The 22,431-nt window shown below is 43.7% G+C and overlaps 2 long non-coding RNA genes across 3 annotated transcripts; both read right to left on the bottom strand.

Annotated features, from left to right (window-relative positions):
• Window positions 1-1,143: 1,143 nt before the first annotated feature.
• On the bottom strand, window positions 1,144-4,299 carry LOC133127308 (uncharacterized). 2 transcript variants are annotated; one of them, XR_009708611.1, is made up of 5 exons: window positions 4,045-4,299; window positions 3,622-3,800; window positions 3,357-3,398; window positions 3,062-3,154; window positions 1,144-2,396 (listed from the first exon to the last, which is right to left on the bottom strand). It is a non-coding gene; the product is annotated as an uncharacterized LOC133127308 (long non-coding RNA). The 2 variants fall into 2 exon arrangements; XR_009708612.1 differs by having other exon boundaries at window positions 3,622-3,773.
• A 5,994-nt stretch (window positions 4,300-10,293) lies between these two features.
• LOC133127447 (uncharacterized) lies at window positions 10,294-18,718 on the bottom strand. The gene is made up of 3 exons (XR_009708626.1): window positions 18,578-18,718; window positions 12,513-12,605; window positions 10,294-11,835 (listed from the first exon to the last, which is right to left on the bottom strand). It is a non-coding gene; the product is annotated as an uncharacterized LOC133127447 (long non-coding RNA).
• Between the last annotated feature and the right edge of the window lie 3,713 nt (window positions 18,719-22,431).

The raw sequence follows: 22,431 nt of genomic DNA, 5'->3' as shown, positions 1-22,431 counted from the left end.
TGTGGTCTGTAGGTCCCCAGGGTGGTAAATGTGGTCTGTAGGTCCCCAGGGTGGTAAGTGTGGTCTGTAGGTCCTCAGGGTGGAAAGTGTGGTCTGTAGGTCCTCAGGGTGGTAAGTGTGGTATGTAGGTCCCCAGGGTGGTAAGTGTGGTCTGTAGGTCCTCAGGGTGGTAAGTGTGGTCTGTAGGTCCCCAGGGTGGTAAGTGTGGTCTCTCGGTCCCCAGGGTGGTAAGTGTGGTCTGTAGGTCCTCAGGGTGGTAAGTGTGGTCTGTAGGTCCCCAGGGTGGTAAATGTGGTCTGTAGGTCCCCAGGGTGGTAAGTGTGGTCTGTAGGTCCCCAGGGTGGTAAGTGTGGTCCGTAGGTCCTCAGGGTGGAAAGTGTGGTCTGTAGGTCCTCAGGGTGGTAAGTGTGGTATGTAGGTCCCCAGGGTGGTAATTGTGGTCGGTAGGTCCTCAGGGTGGTAAGTGTGGTCTCTCTGTCCCCAGGGTGGTAAGTGTGGTCTGTAGGTCCTATATATATATATGCAATATAGATTACTGTGTGCAGTTCTGGGGACCGCACTATAAGAAAAATATCGAGGCACTGGAAAAGGGTCAGAGAAGGGCAACCAGATTGATTCCATGTATAAAAGATTGTGTTGTGAGAAAAGACAGATGCCTCACAGATGCTCTTTCATTTGAGTAAAAGGAGACTAAGGGGGTATTTTATTGAGGGATAAACAAAGTGAACTACAGTCGATTCTTCAGGGTGAGTTCGGTTAGCAGAATTGGGGGACATAAATGGAAATTGACAAACGCTTATTCCCACAGAGACAATAGGAAGTATTTTTCACACAGAGCGTGGTCACTGCGTGGAATAGCTTGCCAGACCAGACTTCATACAGTACTAGATACTGTTTAGTTTTTAGGAACATTAAGTAGGAGTTATTGTTAGGATCCTAGGATTATTATTTTCATCATCACGTTAAGTAATGTTATCTTATTATTATTATTATTAATAAATTATTATTATTATTAAATTATATACTTTATTATCTGTCACGACCTGGCGCACTGGCCGTAACAAAGAGGGAGACGTACACTGACGCATTTAAAAAACAAGGTCAAATTTATTTGAAATAACCAGGTAACAAAAATGTGTAGTGTGAAAGTCAGTTGCATCAGTAGTGTGAGTGACTGGATGTGTGAAAAGTATGAAGCTGAAGCAGTGTTGTCTGATACTGTCAAGCAGCAGTAAACAATACAATAAAAAAAGTTTAAAAAACATTTACAATAACAGCCATTAAAAAAACTTAAAGCCAAATACCTTAATTGTAATGTGAGATAACGATTAAGTAGAATGATGGCAGAAAGAATTTCCAATCCATAGTGAAATAGAGCTGGAGATCAAATCTAATGACACAACAAACATGATTATGGGACAATTCTACAAGGAAATAGTTTCCATTATTTATGTCATGGTTTGCCAAAGGGTGGATTTGAGCCGTAGTGACCATTGTAGGGCTCTACACCTACACGCGACTGGCCCCTGATTGGAGAGTCTAAATTGCCCGTAGGTATGAGTGTGTGAGTGAATGGTGTGTGTGCCCTGTGATGGACTGGCGACCTGTCCAGGGTGTATTCCTGCCTTTCACCCAATGTACGCTGGGATAGGCTCCAGCCCCCCAGCGACCCTGTTCAGGATAAGCGGGTTAGGATAATGAATGAATGAATGATATCTGTCTAATGTGTGTGTATGTGTGTGTGTGTGCATGTGTGTGTATGCGTGCGTGCGTAGGTTATATGTCTTTGTGTGCGCGTGCCGGCATCTTGGTTGGCAAATCTTGCACCGGGTCCCATCCTAAATGGCTGCCGCCACTGATTTAAACCATTCTTAAATTAAACCAAGACTGTAACCCTATAAGTAGGCCTAATGTGTTATGTGCATTCTTTTCAATCTCTCTAAACGATTCAATTGTTTGATGGGCTGTCAATAGTCTCTTATTTTCTGTGGTCAACGCCACCCTCATCCACCCAAATGTTGGCTCCATACGACTGTAACACGATGTTATGGTCTGCTGTGACGATGAAGGACCTGTCACAGGGGATGAAAAAGTTCTGGGAGATGTTCAGGCACTCGTCACTGCTGCCCTTTTGCTCCACGAACACGGTGACATAGATGGCTCCTTCACCCAGGATCTGGCCGTGGTTGTCGTGTGGGATGCGTAGGTAGCGGACGCGTTTATCGCGTTTCATGATCATCTCCATTTTCATGGACATTGAAAGTGTCGGGCCCTGCGACACGGAGCCGCCAAGTGTCGCCCCAGTGTCGATATCGGTCTCCTCAAGAATCAGATTGTCTGTGCAGTAATACACACGCAGAGTGCTGCCGGAGGCATTGGCCACATAAGTTCTGCTTCTGGAAAGATACCAGTGTTAAAGCCTGAGACACACTTCACAATTTTAGCTTGTTTTGACTTGTAAAGCAGTTTGAGCTGCATGGTATTGTCTGAAAGCAGCTAAATAAACCTTTTTTACTACTATGACTTACATACAATCCTTGATCACTCCCTACTCCCCAGCTAGACCACTCCGGTCTGCCAGCTCTGGTCGCCTTGTGGTTCCCTCACTACGAGCACCTGGCGGTCGAGCTGCACATTCACGCCCGTTTTCTGTTCTGTTTCTTCAGTGGTGGAATGACTTGCCTACCACTGTCAGGACAGCAGAATCCCTCCCCCTATTTTGACGCAGACTAAAAACACACCTTTTCAAACTGTATCTTAGTCCTCCCTCCTGATTTCCCCTGCCCCCCTTTCTGATATCCCTATCCCTCTTGTCTAACCCCCCCCCCAAAAAAAAAAATAATAATAATAATAATAAATAAATAAATTAGCACTTATGATGACTATATGTTTAAAACAGCACTTCCTATGTATTTTCCTAGTTATGGATGTGATGCGGGCGGCACGGATGGTGCAGTGGGTAGCACTGGCGCCTCACAGCAATGAGGTTATGATGTTCAGAATAGCACATATGTTCAACAACATTTAAAGGCTTATGAAGTATACCTGTGATTTAGCCTACCTGCCTGCCATTGTGTGTCTGTCTCCTGATAAAATGTATTTCTCCCTCTTTAATCAGGACAGGCGAGCATGGCAGGTGTCTGTATTAGCAAGCCTGCAGAGAGGGAAGGGAGGATCGTCAGGGAAAAAGAAATAGGATGGGTGCGCCCCGTTATTTTTTACTCCCTACGAGAGGAAAAGAAGGGAGGGGGCAAGTGGGGGAAAGGAGAGAGCCACGTCCTCAGCAAAGGCACAGAGTCGACAAACAGAAAATGGAATCCAAAACACAATCTCTAAGACAAAGTTGATAACCTTACCTCGAAACTGATCCAAATCAGGACAGAAACAAGAAATCCAACCTAAAAGGAAAAAAAGTCTTAAGTACCTTACGCCCAGTGAGTGTATATTACATAATATAGGAGAATATACACAGTGACCACTTTATTAGGTAATTATTACACTTATTTTTCTGCTGCTGAAGCCTGTCCATTTAGAGGTTTTTTTTTTAATGGCCTGCATTCAGTCATGAATTTAGATTTGAGATTTTAATGAGGTTAGGTAAAGCAGAAGTTCAGTTCTTACCTGTTTCTCAGTCCACTCTGCTGTTGCTGAGCCTGCAGTAACTGTGTCTTCAGTAGATCCAGACAGATCGAACAGCTCAACTAGTCCTGATCCAGTAAACCCCTGCCTTCAGCCATTTCACTGCTCAGACTGACACAGACAGGCTAGTTTCCCTGAAATAGACGGCGTTTTCTCTGAAACTGCGTGACAGAGAGTGGGAGGGACAAACCCAAAATAAGAGACTATCAAACCCACTGTTAGCCACAACAGCTACGTGGCACGTCACCTCAGCAAACAGAAGGTAGTCCTAGTCCTCTATGAACTGCACGAATCGCTAAAACAAGTTAGCAACTCTTGCGCTCCATTACATTAACATTTTTCAGGATACTCATCGCTCGTAATTCATGCTTTAAAGAAAAGTATTCCTCTCAAATAAAAACAAACCTTTTTCACCCGTCTGGCGGTGTACAGCCCGATTCCATCTTGGACCTCGGAGGACTTCAGTACGAACCTGTCCGGCACGTACATACCCAACATTGTCATTAGTCAGAAAGCGTTCCTAGTGTGACAGCAGCTAATCATTTTACGGAGAACGAGTCAGTGTGTGGCTTTGGGGTTCACTGTGGCTGAAAATCTCCGCGTTTTTCTCTCAATCTCTCACTCCAGGTCGCACTTCCATATTGTTCTCCCTTCAGTGCGAGTAGCGCAGCGCTCTGATTGGTCGAAAGTTTGTAGCCTGAAGCCTCTCATTCCGGGGAGCGCGTGGGATGCTCTTCGCGCTGACCTCCCCCAGCGCTACGTCACGTAGCCCTGTTCCATATTTTACAGCATTTACCATTTTATCGTAAAAACTGGATTTGTACAATTGCGAAAAAAGTACCCCGCTGAAGGTTACAGTAGTAGTTAAACAGCCACCTTAACCATTGCCATAATTATCGCTGCAATTTGCTGTGCATTACATTACATTACATTATTGGCATTTGGCAGACGCTCTTATCCAGAGCGACGTACAACAAAGTGCATACCCATAACCAGGGATAAGTTCGCTGAAAGACCCTAGAGGGAAGTACAATTTCAACTGCTACCTGTACAACAAAGATAAGGACGAGGGCAAATTTTTTTTCTTTTTTTTTTTTTGGAACAAAGAAACAAACAAACGGAGCAAAAGTGACCAAAGTTAACTATCCAAACACTGCTTACCTAGCCAACTAAAAATACCGATACACAAAGCAAGTCACAGAGACAACAATTAAGGTTCACAGGGAGGTAGGGAGGGATGGGGAGAGGTGCTGCTTGAAGAGGTGTGTCTTCAGCTTGCGCTTGAAGGTGGGGAGAGATTCTACAGTTCTGACCTCAACGGGGAGTTCGTTCCACCACTGTGGAGCCAGAACAGACAGTAGTCGTGAGCGTGAGGTGGAGGTTCGGAGAGGGGGAGGTGCCAAGCGGCCTGTGGAGGCTGAACGAAGAGGTCTGGCAGGGGTGTAGGGTCTGATGATTTTTTTGTAGATAAGCTGGGGAAGACCCCTTAACTGCTTGGAAGGCTAGCACCAATGTTTTGAATTTGATGTGAGCCATGACAGGCAGCCAGTGGAGGGAAGTAAGCAGGGGGGTGACGTGTGAGTATTTGGGAAGGTTGAAGACCAGATGAGCTGCTGCATTCTGGATAAGTTGGAGGGGTCTGATGGCGGACGCTGGGAGGCCAGCCAAGAGGGAATTGCAGTAGTCCAGGCGGGACAGAACCATCGCTTGGACCATCGCTGGGTCGAGTAGGGGGTGAGAAAGGGGCGGATTCTCCGTATGTTGTATAGGAAGAACCTGCACCGCCGCAATGTTCTCGGAAAGGGACAGTCTGCTGTCCATCACCACACCGAGGTGCCGTCTGAGGGTGACAGGCGTGAGTGTGGTATCCCCGAGGGAAATGGAGAGATCCAGATGGGGAGAGGTATTAGCAGGGATGAATATCATTTCAGTCTTGCCTGGGTTGAGCTTTAGATGGTGGTTGTCCATCCAGCTCTGGATGTCCCTCAGGCAAGCAGAGATACGGGCTGAAACCTGCGTATCAGACGGCGGGAACGAGATGAAGAGTTGGGTATCGTCCGCATAGCAGTGGTAGGATAGCCCATGTGCAGTGATCACAGGGCCAAGGGAGCGAGTGTAAAGAGAAAAAAGAAGCGGGCCTAGGACTGAGCCCTGGGGAACTCCTGTGGCGAGGGGCCGAGGTGTCGATACCGAACCAGCCCAGGCAACCTGGAAGGAGCGATCAGAGTGATAGGACTCAATCCAGTCCAGGGCTGTGCCACAGATGCCCGTTGCTGACAGGGCAGACAGGAGGATGGAGTGATCCACAGTGTCGAAGGCAGCAGAGAGATCTAGAAGAATGAGGACAGAGGAGAGGGAGGCTGCTCGTGCGGCATGGAGTGACTCACTGACGGAGAGGAGTGCAGTCTCTGTCGAGTGGCCCGATCTGAAACTGATGGGGGTCTAGCAGGTTGTTGTTAGAAAAGAAAGAAGAAAGTTGAGTAGAAGCGGCTCTTTCTATAGTTTTAGAAAGGAAAGGAAGAAGAGATACCGGGCGGTCGTTCTCGATGATGGAGGGATCCAGAGTAGGCTTTTTTAGCAGCGGAGTGATGTGGGCCCTCTTGGAGGATGCCGGAAAACAGCCGGAAGACAGGGAGGAGTTGACAAGGGAGGTGACAAATGGGAGAATGTCAGGTGTGATAGTTTGGAGAAGAGAAGAGGGGATAGGGTCAAGGGCTCCGGTGCATCCTGTTTCCACTGATCAACCTTGAGATGTTTCTACAGCTTAATTGGAGTCCACCTGTGGTAAATTCAGTTGATTCGACATGATTTGGAAAGGCACACACCTGTCTATATCAGGTCCCACAGTTGACAGTGCATGTCGGAGCACAAACCAAGCATGAAGTCAAAGGAATTGTCTGTAGACCTCCGAGACAGGATTGTCTCGAGGCACAAATCTGGGGAAGGGTACAGATTTCTGCTGCTTTGAAGGTCCCAATGAGCACAGTGGCCTCCATCATCCGTAAATGGAAGAAGTTCGGAACCACTAGGACTCTTCCTAGAGCTGGCCGCCCGTCTAAACTGAGCAATCGGGGGAGAAGGCCCTTAGTCAGGGAGGTGACCAAGAACCCGATGGTCACTCTGTCAGAACTCCAGCGTTCCTCTGTGGAGAGAGGAGAACCTTCCAGAAGGACAACCATCTCTGCAGCAATCCACCAATCAGGCCTGTATGGTAGAGTGGCCAGACGGAAGCCACTTCTTAGTAAAAGGCACATGGCAGCCTGCCTGGAGTTTGTCAAAAGGCACCTGAAGGACTCTCAGACCATGAGAAACAAAATTATCTGGTCTGATGAGACAAAGATTTAACAATTGTTAGGGAATTTCTTTTCCTCTTCCGCGTGTTCGTTTAGGTGGGGATGAAGACAGGACACTTGAGACCAAATTCAATGATAAACTATTTAATGAGACAACTTAGTAAGCAAGGAATACAGATAACAACTGAGCAGACTCTCAACCAATTTGCTCGGCTGACATCCAGGAGCACGCACACTTCTTCCAACTTCAAACCACTCTTTATTCCCTCATGAGCCTGTGCTGATTGGTCGGCGTCTGTGATGGACTGACAACATCTGCTTCTCCTCCAATCAGAAGGCATCCTTATCCTTAATTCCAAGAAGCCACAGTGTTTTCTTGTGACTTCAAGACAGTTATTTTCGACTGTTAAGAGTGATCTGAGTGACCTAGGTCACCCGCCTAGAAGTTCCTGTTCTTCCTAACAGTTCTCAATTTTTAAAGGTTGCGGTTAACACCATCTGGTTGAAACTTCCTGCATGCAGCATTTGTGCAGTTGCAAGCACTTTTGATTAATAGCTCTATGGAAGTTCAGGCCTGGCGTCATGTTTGGAGGAAACCAGGCACCGCTCATCACCTGGCCAATACCAGCATGGTGGTGGCAGCATCATGCTGTGGGGATGTTTTTCAGCAGCAGGAACTGGGAGACTAGTCAGGATTGAGGGAAAGATGAATGCAGCAATGTACAGAGACATCCTGGATGAAAACCTGCTCCAGAGCGCTCTTGACCTCAGACTGGGGCGACGGTTCATCTTTCAGCAGGACAACGACCCTAAGCACACAGCCAAGATATCAAAGGAGTGGCTTCAGGACAACTCTGTGAATGTCCTTGAGTGGCCCAGCCACAGCCCAGACTTGAATCCGATTGAACATCTCTGGAGAGATCTGAAAATGGCTGTGCACCGACGCTCCCCATCCAACCTGATGGAGCTTGAGAGGTGCTGCAAAGAGGAATGGGCGAAACTGCCCAAAGATAGGTGTGCCAAGCTTGTGGCATCATATTCAAAAAGACTTGAGGCTGTAATTGCTGCCAAAGGTGCATCAACAAAGTATTGAGCAAAGGCTGCGAATACTTATGTACATGTGATTTCTTAGTTTTTTATTTTTTATAAATTTGCAAAAAAAAAAAAAAAAAACGTATTTCGTGTTGTCACACAGTTACAGAAAATAATATTCATTAGCACAAAGCAAGTTATGATACTTTAATGATTATATATGATCTGGATCACTAAAGGATAGGCAATTAATAATAAAATAATCATTTTATTAATTTTAATAATGTGATTTCTTCGTTTTTTATTTTTTATAAATTTGCAAAAAAAAAAAAAAAACGTATTTCGTGTTGTCATTATGGGGTGTTGTGTGTAGAATTTTGAGGAAAAAAATAAATGTATTCCATTTTGGCTGTAACAGGCTGTAACATAACAAAATGTGGGAAAAGTGAAGCGCTGTGAATACTTTCCGGATGCACTGTATATTATAATTTGGCTCCCTTGAGGGGGAGTAAATTTCGCTATGTTTGCCTCCATTGCTTGTGTAAATATCGCTGGTGATTCCACATATCCCTGCGGGCAACGCGTATATGTATATCTCTTTCGCTGAAATGTAAACGCAAACCAAAATTGAGAATCTGGGTGAATGGGCACAGAAAAGAAAGCATTTGCTAAATCAATCACAGGAAAATGAGCAGATTGCGGTCACATATCATTTAAAATAGTATTTGGGTCCGGTGTGACAGGAGCCCTTGGAATTACCGCTGCATTTACTGCTTGTAAATCCTGCACTACTCTCCATTCTCCGTTCGCTTTACGGACTGGAAAAAGAGGCGTGTTACATGGAGAATCTGGGCAAGACACAATTACACCTTTATCAAATAATTCCCGTATAACGGGTTCTATGCCCTTTTCTGCTTCAGGCTTTAAAGGATATTGACGTCGATACGGACAGAAAGTTCCCTTTGGAACTATTTTTACCATTGCTGCATCATGTATTAGTCCAATGTCATTCTTACTGGTTTTCACTCAGCAGTTCCTCTTGAGTGAGGCATATTTTTTCTCACATCGGATTACTTAAATGTGTAACACACTATTACTTAGTGTATTAGTGTTACTGTTAGTTTTTTTTTTTTTTTTTGTCTCTCTGTCTCACATAAACACAAGCCGAATTCAGGGATACCGTCACTCACCCGCCCGCTCCTCTCCTAGCCCAAAGAGCCTTGACTCGCTCCGGCTTTTGGAGAAACTCGCCGCTGGCCCCCTGCTAGCCCAAAGAGCCTTGACTCGCTCCGGCTGAGGTCTTTCTCTATATCGTCTCGCAGACGACCCGTGCAGGGTTTGCAGTCAGCGCTGATTCTCCAGGGAGTGCAGGTGAGATATTGATATCTCAACTCACACATTTACAGAAAATAATATTCATTAGCACAAAGCAAGTTATGATACTTTAATGATTATATATGATCTGGATCACTCCAGGATAAGCAATTAATAATAAAAGAAACACATAAATGTATAATTTCAACAACATTTATACTGTTCTGTACTTTAATAAGCTATACCCTTCACCTCAGGTACACATTTTGCATGTTCTATTTGACAATATACACTCAGTGAGCACTTTATTAGGTATTTATTAGACGTATTAGGTCTTCTGCTGCTGTAGCCTATCCACTTAGAGGTTTGATGCATTGTGTGTTCAGAGATCTATTCACTGATGTAATGTATAGTTATTTGCATTACTGTCACCTTCCTGTCAGCTTAGACCAGTCTGGCCCTTCTCCATTACCTTGCTCATCCTCAAGCCATTTCCGTCCGCAGAACTGCCCATCAGTGAATGTTTTTTGTTTTTCGCACCATTCTGAGTAAACTCAAGAGACTGTTTGTTGTGCGTGAAAATCCCAGGAGATCAGCAGTTACAGAAATACTCGTACCTGCCCGTCTGGCACCAACAATCATGCCACAGTCGAAATCACTAATCACTTTTGATAATTGATATGAACATTAACTGAAGCTCCTGACCCATATCTGCATGATTTTATGCATTGCACTGCTGCCACCAGTGGCTGATTAGGTAATCGCATGACGACGTTGGTGTACAGGTGTTCCTAATAAAGTTCTCAGTGAGTGGATATTTTGGCAATGGTTGTCTGTATCTGTGTGCATGGATAGTAGGCAAGTTGTAAATATTGTTCTCCTTCAGACAGTTGCCATAACTTTTACCTAACATCCAACCCGCTGCATGCCTTAGAAGAGATTAAATTATATACTTTATTATCTGTCACGACCTGGCTCACTGGCCGTAACAAAGAGGGAGACGCACACTGATGCATTTAAAAAACAAGGTCAAATTTATTTGAAATAACCAGGTAACAAAAAAAGTGTGAAAGTCAGTTGCATCAGTAGTGTGAGTGAGTGGATGTGTGAAAAGTATGCTGAAGCAGTGTTGTCTGATGCAAACCCAAAAAGACCCAACAGGTATGTGGGCAGAGAGTACCCTCCTTCAGACAAGAGACAGGCACATTTTAACATCTGGTCACAGGTGCTCCCAATTGCGCAAACAACCTGGTACTCTGCCCACGAGGCACCTGTGAAGTAACGCCAGAATAAGTAGCACAGAGCAGGGGGCTGGAACATGTCCCTAATTTTATTGTTTACTGTCAAGCAGCAGTAAACAATAAAAAAAACATTTACAGAGTTACAATAACAGCCATTAAATACAATGTACTTAAAACAAATTGCATATACCATATTGTTCAGAGTGAACAGTTGGGGGACAAAGCCAAATACCTTAATTGTAATGTGAGATAACTATTAAGTAGAATGATGGCAGAAAGAATTTCCAATCCATAGTGAAATAGAGCTGGAGATCAAATCTAATGACACAACAAACATGATTATGGGACAATTCTACAACAAAATAGTTTCCATTATTTATGTCATGGTTTGCCAAAGGGTGGATTCGAGCTGTAGTGACCATTGTAGGGCTCTACACCTACACGCGACTGGCCCCTGATTGGAGAGTCTAAATTGCGCGTAGGTGTGAGTGTGTGAGTGAATGGTGTGTGTGCCCTGTGATGGACTGGCGACCTGTCCAGGGTGTATTCCTGCCTTTCGCCCAATGTATGCTGGGATAGGCTCCAGCCCCCCAGCGACCCTGTTCAGGATAAGCGGGTTAGGATAATGAATTAATGAATGATATCTGTCTAATGTGTGTGTATGTGTGTGTGTGTATGCATGCGTGCGTAGGTTATATGTCTTTGTGTGCGCGTGCCTGCATCTTGGTTGGCAAATCTTGCACCGGGTCCCCATCCTAAACGGCTGCCGCCACTGATTTAAGCCATTCTTAAATTAAACCAAGACTGTAACCCTATAAGTAGGCCTAATGTGTTACGTGCATTTTTTTCAATCTCTCTAAACGATTCAATTGTTTGATGGGCTGTCGATAGTCTCTTATTTTCTGTGGTCAACGCCACCCTCATCCACCCAAATGTTGGCTCCATACTTCTGTAACATGATGTGCTGGTCTTTTGTGACGATGAAGGACCTGTCACAGGGGATTAAAAAGTTCTGGGAGATGTTCAGGCACTCATCACTGCTGCCATTTTGCTCCACGAACACGGTGACATAGATATCTCCTTCAGCCAGGATCTGGCCGTGCTTGTTGGGTGGGCTGCGTAGGTAGCGGACGCGTTTATCGCGTTTCAAGATCATCTCCATTTTCATGGACATTGAAAGTGTCATAGAGCTGCCAAGTGTCGTCTCAGTGTTGATACCCATTTCCTCAAGAATCAGCTTGTCTGTGCAGTAATACACACGCAGAGTGCTGCCGGAGGCATTGGCCACATAAGTTCTGCTTCGATTCACAGAAGAACTGCATGGAAAGATACCAGTGTTAAAGCCTGAGACACACTTCACAATTTTAGCTTGTTTTGACTTGTAAAGCAGTTTGAGCTGCATGGTATTGTCTGAAAGCAGCTAAATAAACCTTTTTTACTACTATGACTTACATACAATCCTTGATCACTCCCTACTCCCCAGCTAGACCACTCCGGTCTGCCAGCTCTGGTCGCCTTGTGGTTCCCTCACTACGAGCACCTGGCGGTCGAGCTGCATGTTCACGCCTGTTTTCTGTTCTGGTTCCTCAGTGGTGGAATGACTTGCCTACCACTGTCAGGACAGCAGAATCCCTCCCCCTATTTTGACGCAGACTAAAAACACACCTTTTCAAACTGTATCTTAGTCCTCCCTCCTGATTTCCCCTGCCCCCCTTTCTGATATCCCTATCCCTCTTGTCTAACCCCCCCCCCAAAAAAAAAAAAAAAAATAATAATAATAATAAATAAATAAATTAGCACTTATGATGACTATATGTTTAAAACAGCACTTCCTATGTATTTTCCTAGTTATGGATGTGATGCGGGCGGCACGGATGGTGCAGTGGGTAGCACTGCCGCCTCACAGCAAGGAGGTTATGATGTTCAGAATAGCACATATGTTCAACAACATTTAAAGGTTTATGAAGTATGAAGTATCTGTCATTTAGCCTACCCGCCTCCCATTGTGTGTCTGTCTCCTGATAAAATGTATTCTTCCCTCTTTAATCAGGACAGGCGAGCGTGGCAGGTGTCTGTATTAGCAAGCCTGCAGAGAGGAAAGGGAGGATCGTCAGGGAAAAAGAAATAGGATGGTGCGGCCCGTTACTTTTCACTCCCACCTTCTTCCATCCGCTCCCCCACTCCCACTCATCTCCTACCCGGAAGTACAAGAGGAAAGGAAGTAAGGGGGCAAGTGGAGGAAAGGAGAGAAGGAGAGAGCGTCCCAAAACCACATCCTCCATTCCACCACTCCCATGTAGCGTAGTGGTTAAGGTAAATGACTGGGACACGCAAGGTCGGTGGTTCTATTCCCAGTGTAGCCACAATAAGATCCGCACAGCCGTTGGGCCCTTGAGCAAGGCCCTTAACCCTGCATTGCTCCAGGGGAGGATTGTCTCCTGCTTAGTCTAAACAACTGTACATTTCTCTGGATAAGAGCGTCTGCCTAATGCCAATAATGTAAAGACATGTAGCCCCCTACATGCCCCCTACATGCTCCTGATGAGCTGGTTGATGCCTTGCATGGCAGTCAATCGCTGTTGGTGTGTGAGTGTGTGTATGAATGGGTGAATGAGGAGCATCAATTGTACAGAGCTTTGGATAAAGGCGCTATATGAATTCCAACCATCTATGATAGTACCACATATGCGTGGCAGTAGTGGTTTCTTATCACAGTTTTGATTCCTCACGCATTCCCAGAAATATTACTCAAATGGAGAACAGCACACTTCTCCTTTGCGTGATTGTTGCACCACCAACATGTTTTGCTCTCATTTCTCGATGTGACTACCCTAAAATGCACTGCACTAAACCAAGCCACCCTGCTGTCTGCAGAGGAAGTGAGAGAGCCACATGGCCGTGTAGCAGCAATCAATGTTGTTTTAACTCACGGGTTCAGAGCAAAAATAATGAAGTAACACAATAAACTAAAATAAAACTGGCTCCTCCATTTTGCGAACTCAAGTAAAGGATGAATACATTTATTAATAAAAAAACGTCACTACATTTCAGCAGAGTTAATACAGGAACGTGGCAACATGTCAGCAGTGTTAATGCAGAAACAAGGCTACATGCCAGCAGTGTTAATGCAGAAACAAGGCTACATGTCAGCAGTGTTAATGCAGGAAAAGGGCTACATGTCAGCAGTGTTAATGCAGAAACAAGGCTACATGTCAGCAGTGTTAATGCAGAAACAAGGCTACATGTCAGCAGTGTTAATGCAGGAAAAGGGCTACATGTCAGCAGTGTTAATGCAGAAACAAGGCTACATGCCAGCAGTGTTAATGCAGAAACAAGGCTACATGTCAGCAGTGTTAATGCAGGAAAAGGGCTACATGTCAGCAGTGTTAATGCAGAAACAAGGCTACATGTCAGCAGTGTTAATGCAGGAACAAGGCTACATGTCAGCAGTGTTAATGCAGAAACAAGGCTACATGTCAGCAGTGTTAATGCAGAAACAAGGCTACATGTCAGCAGTGTTAATGCAGAAACAAGGCTACATGTCAGCAGTGTTAATGCAGAAACAAGGCTACATGTCAGCAGTGTTAATGCAGGAAAAGGGCTACATGTCAGCAGTGTTAATGCAGAAACAAGGCTACATGTCAGCAGTGTTAATGCAGGAACAAGGCTACATGTCAGCAGTGTTAATGCAGAAACAAGGCTACATGTCAGCAGTGTTAATGCAGAAACAAGGCTACATGTCAGCAGTGTTAATGCAGAAACAAGGCTACATGTCAGCAGTGTTAATGCAGGAAAAGGGCTACATGTCAGCAGTGTTAATGCAGAAACAAGGCTACATGTCAGCAGTGTTAATGCAGGAACAAGGCTACATGTCAGCAGTGTTAATGCAGAAACAAGGCTACATGTCAGCAGTGTTAATGCAGAAACAAGGCTACATGTCAGCAGTGTTAATGCAGGAATAAGGCTACTTGTCAGCAGTGTTAATGCAGGAAAAGGGCTACATGTCAGCAGTGTTAATGCAGAAACAAGGCTACATGTCAGCAGTGTTAATGCAGAAACAAGGCTACATGTCAGCAGTGTTAATGCAGAAACAAGGCTAAAGTCAGCAGCGTTAATGCAGAAACAAGGCTACATGTCAGCAGTGTTAATGCAGAAACAAGGCTAAAGTCAGCAGCGTTAATGCAGGAACAAGGCTACATGCCAGCAGTGTTAATGCAGGAATACGGCTACTTGTCAGCAGTGTTAATGCAGGAAAAGGGCTACATGTCAGCAGGTTTAATGCAGGAAAAGGGCTACATGTCAGCAGTGTTAATGCAGCAATAAGGCTACATGTCAGCAGTGTTAATGCAGAAACAAGGCTACATGTCAGCAGTGTTAATGCAGGAATAAGGCTACATGTTAGCATTGTTAATGCAGAAACAAGGATACATGTCAGCACTGTTAATGCAGGAAAAGGGCTACATGTCAGCAGTGTTAATGCAGAAACAAGGCTACTTGTCAGCAGTGTTAATGCAGAAACAAGGCTACATGTCAGCAGTGTTAATGCAGGAATAAGGCTACATGTTAGCATTGTTAATGCAGAAACAAGGATACATGTCAGCAGTGTTAATGCAGGAAAAGGGCTACTTGTCAGCAGTGTTAATGCAGAAACAAGGCTACTTGTCAGCAGTGTTAATGCAGTAATAAGGCTACATGTTAGCAGTGTTAATGCAAAAACAAGGCTACATGTCAGCAGTGTTAATGCAGAAACAAGGCGACATGCCAGCAGTGTTAATGCAGGAAAAGGGCTACATGTCAGCAATGTTAATGCAGAAACAAGGATACACGTCAGCAGTGTTAATGCAGGGATAAGGCTACATGTTAGCAGTGTTAATGCAGAAACAAGGCTACATGTCAGCAGTGTTAATGCAGGAAAAGGGCTACATGTCAGCAATGTTAATGCAGAAACAAGGATACACGTCAGCAGTGTTAATGCAGGGATAAGGCTACATGTTAGCAGTGTTAATGCAGAAACAAGGCTACATGTCAGCAGTGTTAATGCAGGAAAAGGGCTACATGTCAGCAGTGTTAATGCAGAAACAAGGCTACTTGTCAGCAGTGTTAATGCAGAAACAAGGCTACATGTCAGCAGTGTTAATGCAGGAAAAGGGCTACATGTCAGCAGTGTTAATGCAGAAACAAGGCTACTTGTCAGCAGTGTTAATGCAGAAACAAGGCTACATGTCAGCAGTGTTAATGCAGAAACAAGGCTACATGTCAGCAGTGTTAATGCAGGAAAAGGGCTACATGTCAGCAGTGTTAATGCAGAAACAAGGCTACTTGTCAGCAGTGTTAATGCAGAAACAAGGCTACATGTCAGCAGTGTTAATGCAGAAACAAGGCTACATGTCAGCAGTGTTAATGCAGGAAAAGGGCTACATGTCAGCAGTGTTAATGCAGAAACAAGGCTACTTGTCAGCAGTGTTAATGCAGAAACAAGGCTACATGTCAGCAGTGTTAATGCAGAAACAAGGCTACATGTCAGCAGTGTTAATGCAGGAAAAGGGCTACATGTCAGCAGTGTTAATGCAGAAACAAGGCTACTTGTCAGCAGTGTTAATGCAGAAACAAGGCTACATGTCAGCAGTGTTAATGCAGGAACAAGGCTACATGTCAGCAGTGTTAATGCAGAAACAAGGCTACATGTCAGCAGTGTTAATGCAGAAACAAGGCTACATGTCAGCAGTGTTAATGCAGAAACAAGGCTACATGTCAGCAGTGTTAATGCAGGAACAAGGCTACATGTCAGCAGTGTTAATGCAGGAATAAGGCTACATGTTAGCAGCGTTAATGCAGGAACAAGGCTACATGTCAGCAGTGTTAATGCAGGAAAAGGGCTACATGTCAGCAGTGTTAATGCAGAAACAAGGCTACATGTCAGCAGTGTTAATGCAGGAATAAGGCTACATGTTAGCAGCGTTAATGCAGGAACAAGGCTACATGTCAGCAGTGTTAATGCAGGAAAAGGGCTACATGTCAGCAGTGTTAATGCAGAAACAAGGCTACATGTCAGCAGTGTTAATGCAGAAACAAGGCTACATGTCAGCAGTGTTCATGCAGAAACAAGGCTACATGTCAGCAGTGTTAATGCAGAAACAAGGCTACATGTCAGCAGTGTTAATGCAGAAACAAGGCTACATGTCAGCAGTGTTAATGCAGAAACAAGGCTACATGTCAGCAGTGTTAATGCAGAAACAAGGCTACATGTCAGCAGTGTTAATGCAGGAACAAGGCTACATGTCAGCAGTGTTAATGCAGGAATAAGGCTACATGTTAGCAGTGTTAATGCAGGAATAAGGCTACATGTTAGCAGCGTTAATGCAGGAACAAGGCTACATGTCAGCAGTGTTAATGCAGAAACAAGGCTACATGTCAGCAGTGTTAATGCAGAAACAAGGCTACTTGTCAGCAGTGTTAATGCAGACACAAGGCTACATGTCAGAAGTGTTAATGCAGGAACAAGGCTACATGTCAGCATCAATTGTACAGCGCTTTGGATAAAGGCGCTATATGAATTCCAACCATCTATGATAGTACCACATATGCGAGTGGCAGTAGTGGTTTCTTATCACAGTTTTGATTCCTCACGCATTCCCAGAAATATTACTCAAATGGAGAACAGCACACTTCTCCTTTGCGTGATTGTTGCACCACCAACATGTTTTGCTCTCATTTCCCGATGTGACTACCCTAAAATGCACTGCGCTAAACCGAGCCACCCTGCTGTCTGCAGAGGAAGGGAGAGAGCCACATGGCCGTGTAGCAGCAGTCAATGTTACATTACATTACATTACATTATTGCCATTTGACTGACGCTCTTATCCAGAGCGACGTACAGTTGAACCACCAACCTTGCGTGTCCCAGTCACTACGCTACAGACCGCCCCTAGATGTCCGAGTAGACAGGAGAACGCCTCAGGTGTCCAACACAGCATAAGATTTCTGACAGCGATATTACAGTCTGGTATAACTCACTGATGTAATTCCTGATTGTCTGAGTTGTCCCACCGCAGGGAAGAAGACAACTTCAACGGTGAAGCTTATTGTTGAAGGTTATGGTCTGTATGATCATAGGTGCACTCATCACACAACACTAATACACAATTACAGAGGGCTCCAGAATTATTAGCACCCGTAATAAAAATGAAGAAAAATGCTGGATATAATAAACAACACAGATAATAGTTCACGTGTTATGTGCAAAAATTGGAAAACTATGAATATTTTATTTCAATATATTTAGTCTCAGGTTTCAATAATTCTATTAAGAAATCTATTTTGTTTTCTGGAAACCATAGGAGCCCAAATTAGCACCACAAACAATTCCTGTAAATGAATTCAAACAACGTGAAATTGGCAATACAATTTTATTCAATCTATCTCTCTCTTAACAACATTCATGTTCTGTGATTGCCATCTCAGTCTCCAGACTTATAACAAGCTTGTGGTCTGAACTGAACTGAAGAGGAGGGTCCATAAATGCAACCCCAGGGATATCAATGATTCAGAAAAGTTCTGCATGGAGTAATGGTCAGAATCCCTGTAAATGTGTTATCTAACCTTATCACAAATTATAGGAAAATACTGATGGTTGTCATCTTTGCCAGTGGTGTTTGCACCAAGTATTAAACCAGGGTTGTCAACAATAGAAAATGAAAACATTTGATTACTTGGTCGAATACAAAACATTGAAACATTAAACATTAAACAATGAGTACCTGCGTTGTTTATCAAATACAATCTTTCTTCTTAATTTTATTATTATTATTATTAATTCGGGATTATTTCTGGAGCAAGCATCAGCTAGTTGGCAACCCTGTTAACAGAGGTCTGCAAAACGGAGGTTAAATTTGCCTGTTAGTCAGCCAATTGTCTAAATCGCCTGTACATACATGAAAAACGTTTAACAAGCGATAAATTCATCAATGAGTGCATCTGACTGAGATTATAAAAATGTAAATCTAACTGAACAAATACACGCATTGATTTATGAATGAAAAGCAGCACTAAATTACTTACAATAATCAAGACACGAAGGACAAATGCCCTCGGCGAGACGGGACCTAAAACCAATGGCACAGCCACTAAGTAAGGGATAATACCTCAGAATAATATGTAGAGACAACGACGCCACTGGAATCTTGGGGGCCAGGGATTGCCGTTCTCAGAGCAGCTCGCAAGCTCCAGTGAGTACTCGAGGAAATGCACTTTGTTTTAAGCCTTTGGTGCCAAAAAAAAACGCATTTCCCCATTCAAGTCCATTCAAGACTACGTATTTACGTTCAGGGGCGGCCTGTAGCGTAGTGGTTAAGGTAAAATGCCTGGGACACGCAAGGTCGGTGGTTCTAATCCCGGTATAGCCACAATAAGATCCGCACAGCCGTTGGGCCCTTGAGCAAGGCCCTTAACCCTGCATTGCTCCAGGAGAGGATTGTCTCCTGCTTAGTCTAATCAACTGTACGTCGCTCGGGATAAGAGCGCCTGCCAAATGCCATTAATGTACCCTGGCCGAAAGATATTATTCTGGACCGTTGTTTTGAACTCGAAAATTTCTTCACACTGAACGAATTACTCTCCAGTGACCGATCTCTTTTCTGAGCTATCCAGGGGCATCATTTATAAAACTGTGCTTAGGATTCACGTCAAAATGTTGCGTAAGCATGAAACCTAGGACGTGCGTACGCAAAAAAATATTCTGATTTATAAAACAGTGCATACGCACGTCCCACGCCAGTTTTCCTTTATAATTCACAATCAACTCTAAATGTGGCGCAACTTTGCCAGCTTCATATCCCGCCCACAGTTGCCTATAAATAGGCAGTGAAACAACCCTAATGAATATGCATTTCACGAAGATGACAATGGCAAACGCTGAAAAGAAGGCCAAGAAAAGGGATTTCAGCCATTTGTTTGCCTCTGAAAAGCTACAGGTGTGGGAATTATCCTGATTGATTGTAAATGACGAACAGTTCTGCACAACGAATGTGATGATGACGATGATAATAATAATAATAATAATAATAATAATAATAATAATAATACACATTATTTGTCTAGCACCATTGAAAACACAGTTACAAAATTAAGAGATAAAACGAACAAAAATTTATAACAATAAACACATTATAAAACATAATATATGAATATGATAACAATATATGAAACTATGCTTGTATCTGCCCGACTGACGCATTGTAAACGGCATCAGTGCAGCGCAATTTGTCCGACTGTTCACCATATTATTTATGAGACTACATTTAATAACATGAAGTATTGTTTAACAATTCGTCTACACATTTGAGGGATTATTTTACAACAACATCTCCGTTTATATTTATCATCCTAAATCATATTTTTTGGGCACTCCAGGGAGCATCAATCAAACAGCTGTTTGTTTATTCGTTGTAAGAGAGGCTTTTATCCGTTTTTGCAATTTAACTCTTCATTTATGATACGTGAGAGGTAATATTTCATTACATTACATTACATTACATTACATTACATGGCATTTAGCAGACGCTCTTATCCAGAGCGACGTACAACAAAGTGCAAATTAAACACAAGAACAAGTGCAGAGGACCTGAGAGGACAGTATAGTTCCGAGTCCTAGTGTAAACATGCAGAAAATCAGAACCCTTTAAGAATACAATCAACAACAATCAATTTCGATTTATTTTACACAGTGGTATCTGTTGTGTATCATTTTCGACTTCTCTCGTCGCCAAATGTTGTGTTGCACTTAGGAAGGGAGAGAACCCGTATAGCGAGATTCAACAATACAACACTTTAATAAGTATAACAGGGACGAAGCACGTCCTTACAGCAGCCATACCCAGCCACAACTCCCGGCAAATCTTTATACCTTTTCACATCTTGTTTCACTTCCCGTTTTCCTGGTCTTACGTCACGAGCATTAAAGGCACAGTTTCTCATTTCTCCAGTTAATGTGCGTACGCATGGGTCAGAGTTTCCGTGGAGGAGCGCACATTTTCCCGTCAAGTTCGTTTTTTATAAATGCCAAAGTTTGCTTAGAAAGTGGCGTACGCATTATTTTGTGCCTACGCAACGTTTATAAATGAGGCCCCAGAAGAAGATCTAGGATTTATTTAATTCCAATTTGGTCCGCATGGTTTATGTCTCACCGCACACTCCCGCTACACACGCATGAATGAGAATGCGACATGGCGGGTGACATGGCTCAGGCGGTAAGAGCAGTCGTCTGGCAGTCGGAGGGTTGCCGGTTCGATCCCCGCCCGGGCTGTGTCGAAGTGTCCCTGAGCAAGACACCTAACCCCCAAATGCTCCTGACGAGCTGGTCGGGGCCTTGCATGGCAGCCAATCGCCGTTGGTGTGTGAGTGTTTGTATGAATGGGTGAATGGAGAAGCATCAATTGTACAGTGCTTTGGATAAAGGCTCTATATAAAGAACACAAGAACACATAATGATGAGAACAGGCCATTCAGCCCATCTAGAACATTTTTATATGCATGTTTTACTAGTGACCAACCTCACATTACAGCGAGGTGAAAAATCTGATGAGATGGAAAAATATAAAAATATCAGCACCAGCACTCTCGACTATGAACTGTGTGTTCAGCTGAATTAAAATTGAAGGGAGAGACAGCTGGAATGAGAGTTCAGCTGAATTCGAACTGTGGATAGATATTTGTGTACCTGGGAAGAATTGTGGGGCTCTACCAGGAGGTGACCACCTCTCCGGACGGTGACCAGTTCTGAATGGCCAGTTCTAATTATGTATTTGTGGCATCTTAGCTTGGTTTGCAGGCAGGAAGCAGGCTAATCTGAGGGCCATAACCACTGGTTAAGTAGGCATATAACCGGACTACGTTTCGAAGGTTTGTGCCTTCTTAAACGGTAGGCGTGGTCCTCGGATTGCTGTGACACCTCCACCATGCATTGCATTGCTAAACGTGCCACTGGATTGCCATGTTCTTACCTTCCAGATGGGCTGAATTCCTGTAGCCTGTTCTTCTCATTATGTATTCTTATGTTACATTTTTGCATTTTAGTCATTTGGCAGACACTTTTAATCCAAAGCGCATAGGTGCATATGTTTTTCCACAGGTTAAAAGCATCAAATCCATAACTAGTAAAACATGCATATAAAAATGTTCTAGATGGGCTGAATGGCCTGTTCTCATCATTATGTGTTCTTGTGTTCTTGTGTTCTTGTGTTCTAGATGGGCTGAATGGCCTGTTCTCATCATTATGTGTTCTTGTGTTCTTGTGTTCTAGATGTGTCACGTTTCAGGTCTGTCTTGCCATGTTTTATGTTTGATCATTTGTCTTAGTCATGTATTGTCTTATCATGTATTATGTTGGTCTAGGTTCGTTATGTTGTTTAGTTATCTCTAGTTACGATATATTGTCTTGTCATGTCTAGTTATGTTTCGTTACGATTTATTTTTACCTTGTTATGTTGAGTGGTTATCGTCTTAGTTTGTTTCGTGTTCTGTTTTGATTTATGTTTATTGTTACGCGAAGTGGTCACGGTTTAAACATACACTTTTACATGTCTTTCCGCAAACCTTGCGTTCCGGCTTTCTCTCTCTCTCTTTCTGTCACTCACACCCTAATTGTTTCGTTTGTCTATTAACTAATAATTACTAACGCTAGATCAGGATTGGGTAATACTAACATACTAATCATGTGTTCATGTTTCCTTACGTTTCTCGTGCATGTCATTTACTAATTTACTAATGCTAGGGCAGGATAGGTTTATTACTAACGATTACTAATTACCTTGTTTAACTTGTCTTCCATCGCACCTGTTTTCCATTCCCTTGTTGCTCTCTAACTAATTGTCTACACCTGTCTACACCCGCATTTATAACCCAGTCGCACTTCGGTT

The sequence above is a fragment of the Conger conger genome, chromosome 4 (genome assembly GCF_963514075.1).
Source record: "Conger conger chromosome 4, fConCon1.1, whole genome shotgun sequence".
Classification (NCBI taxonomy): domain Eukaryota; kingdom Metazoa; phylum Chordata; class Actinopteri; order Anguilliformes; family Congridae; genus Conger; species Conger conger.
Note: the sequence above shows the minus strand (reverse complement) of the source record. Positions and strands in the feature narration are given on the sequence as shown.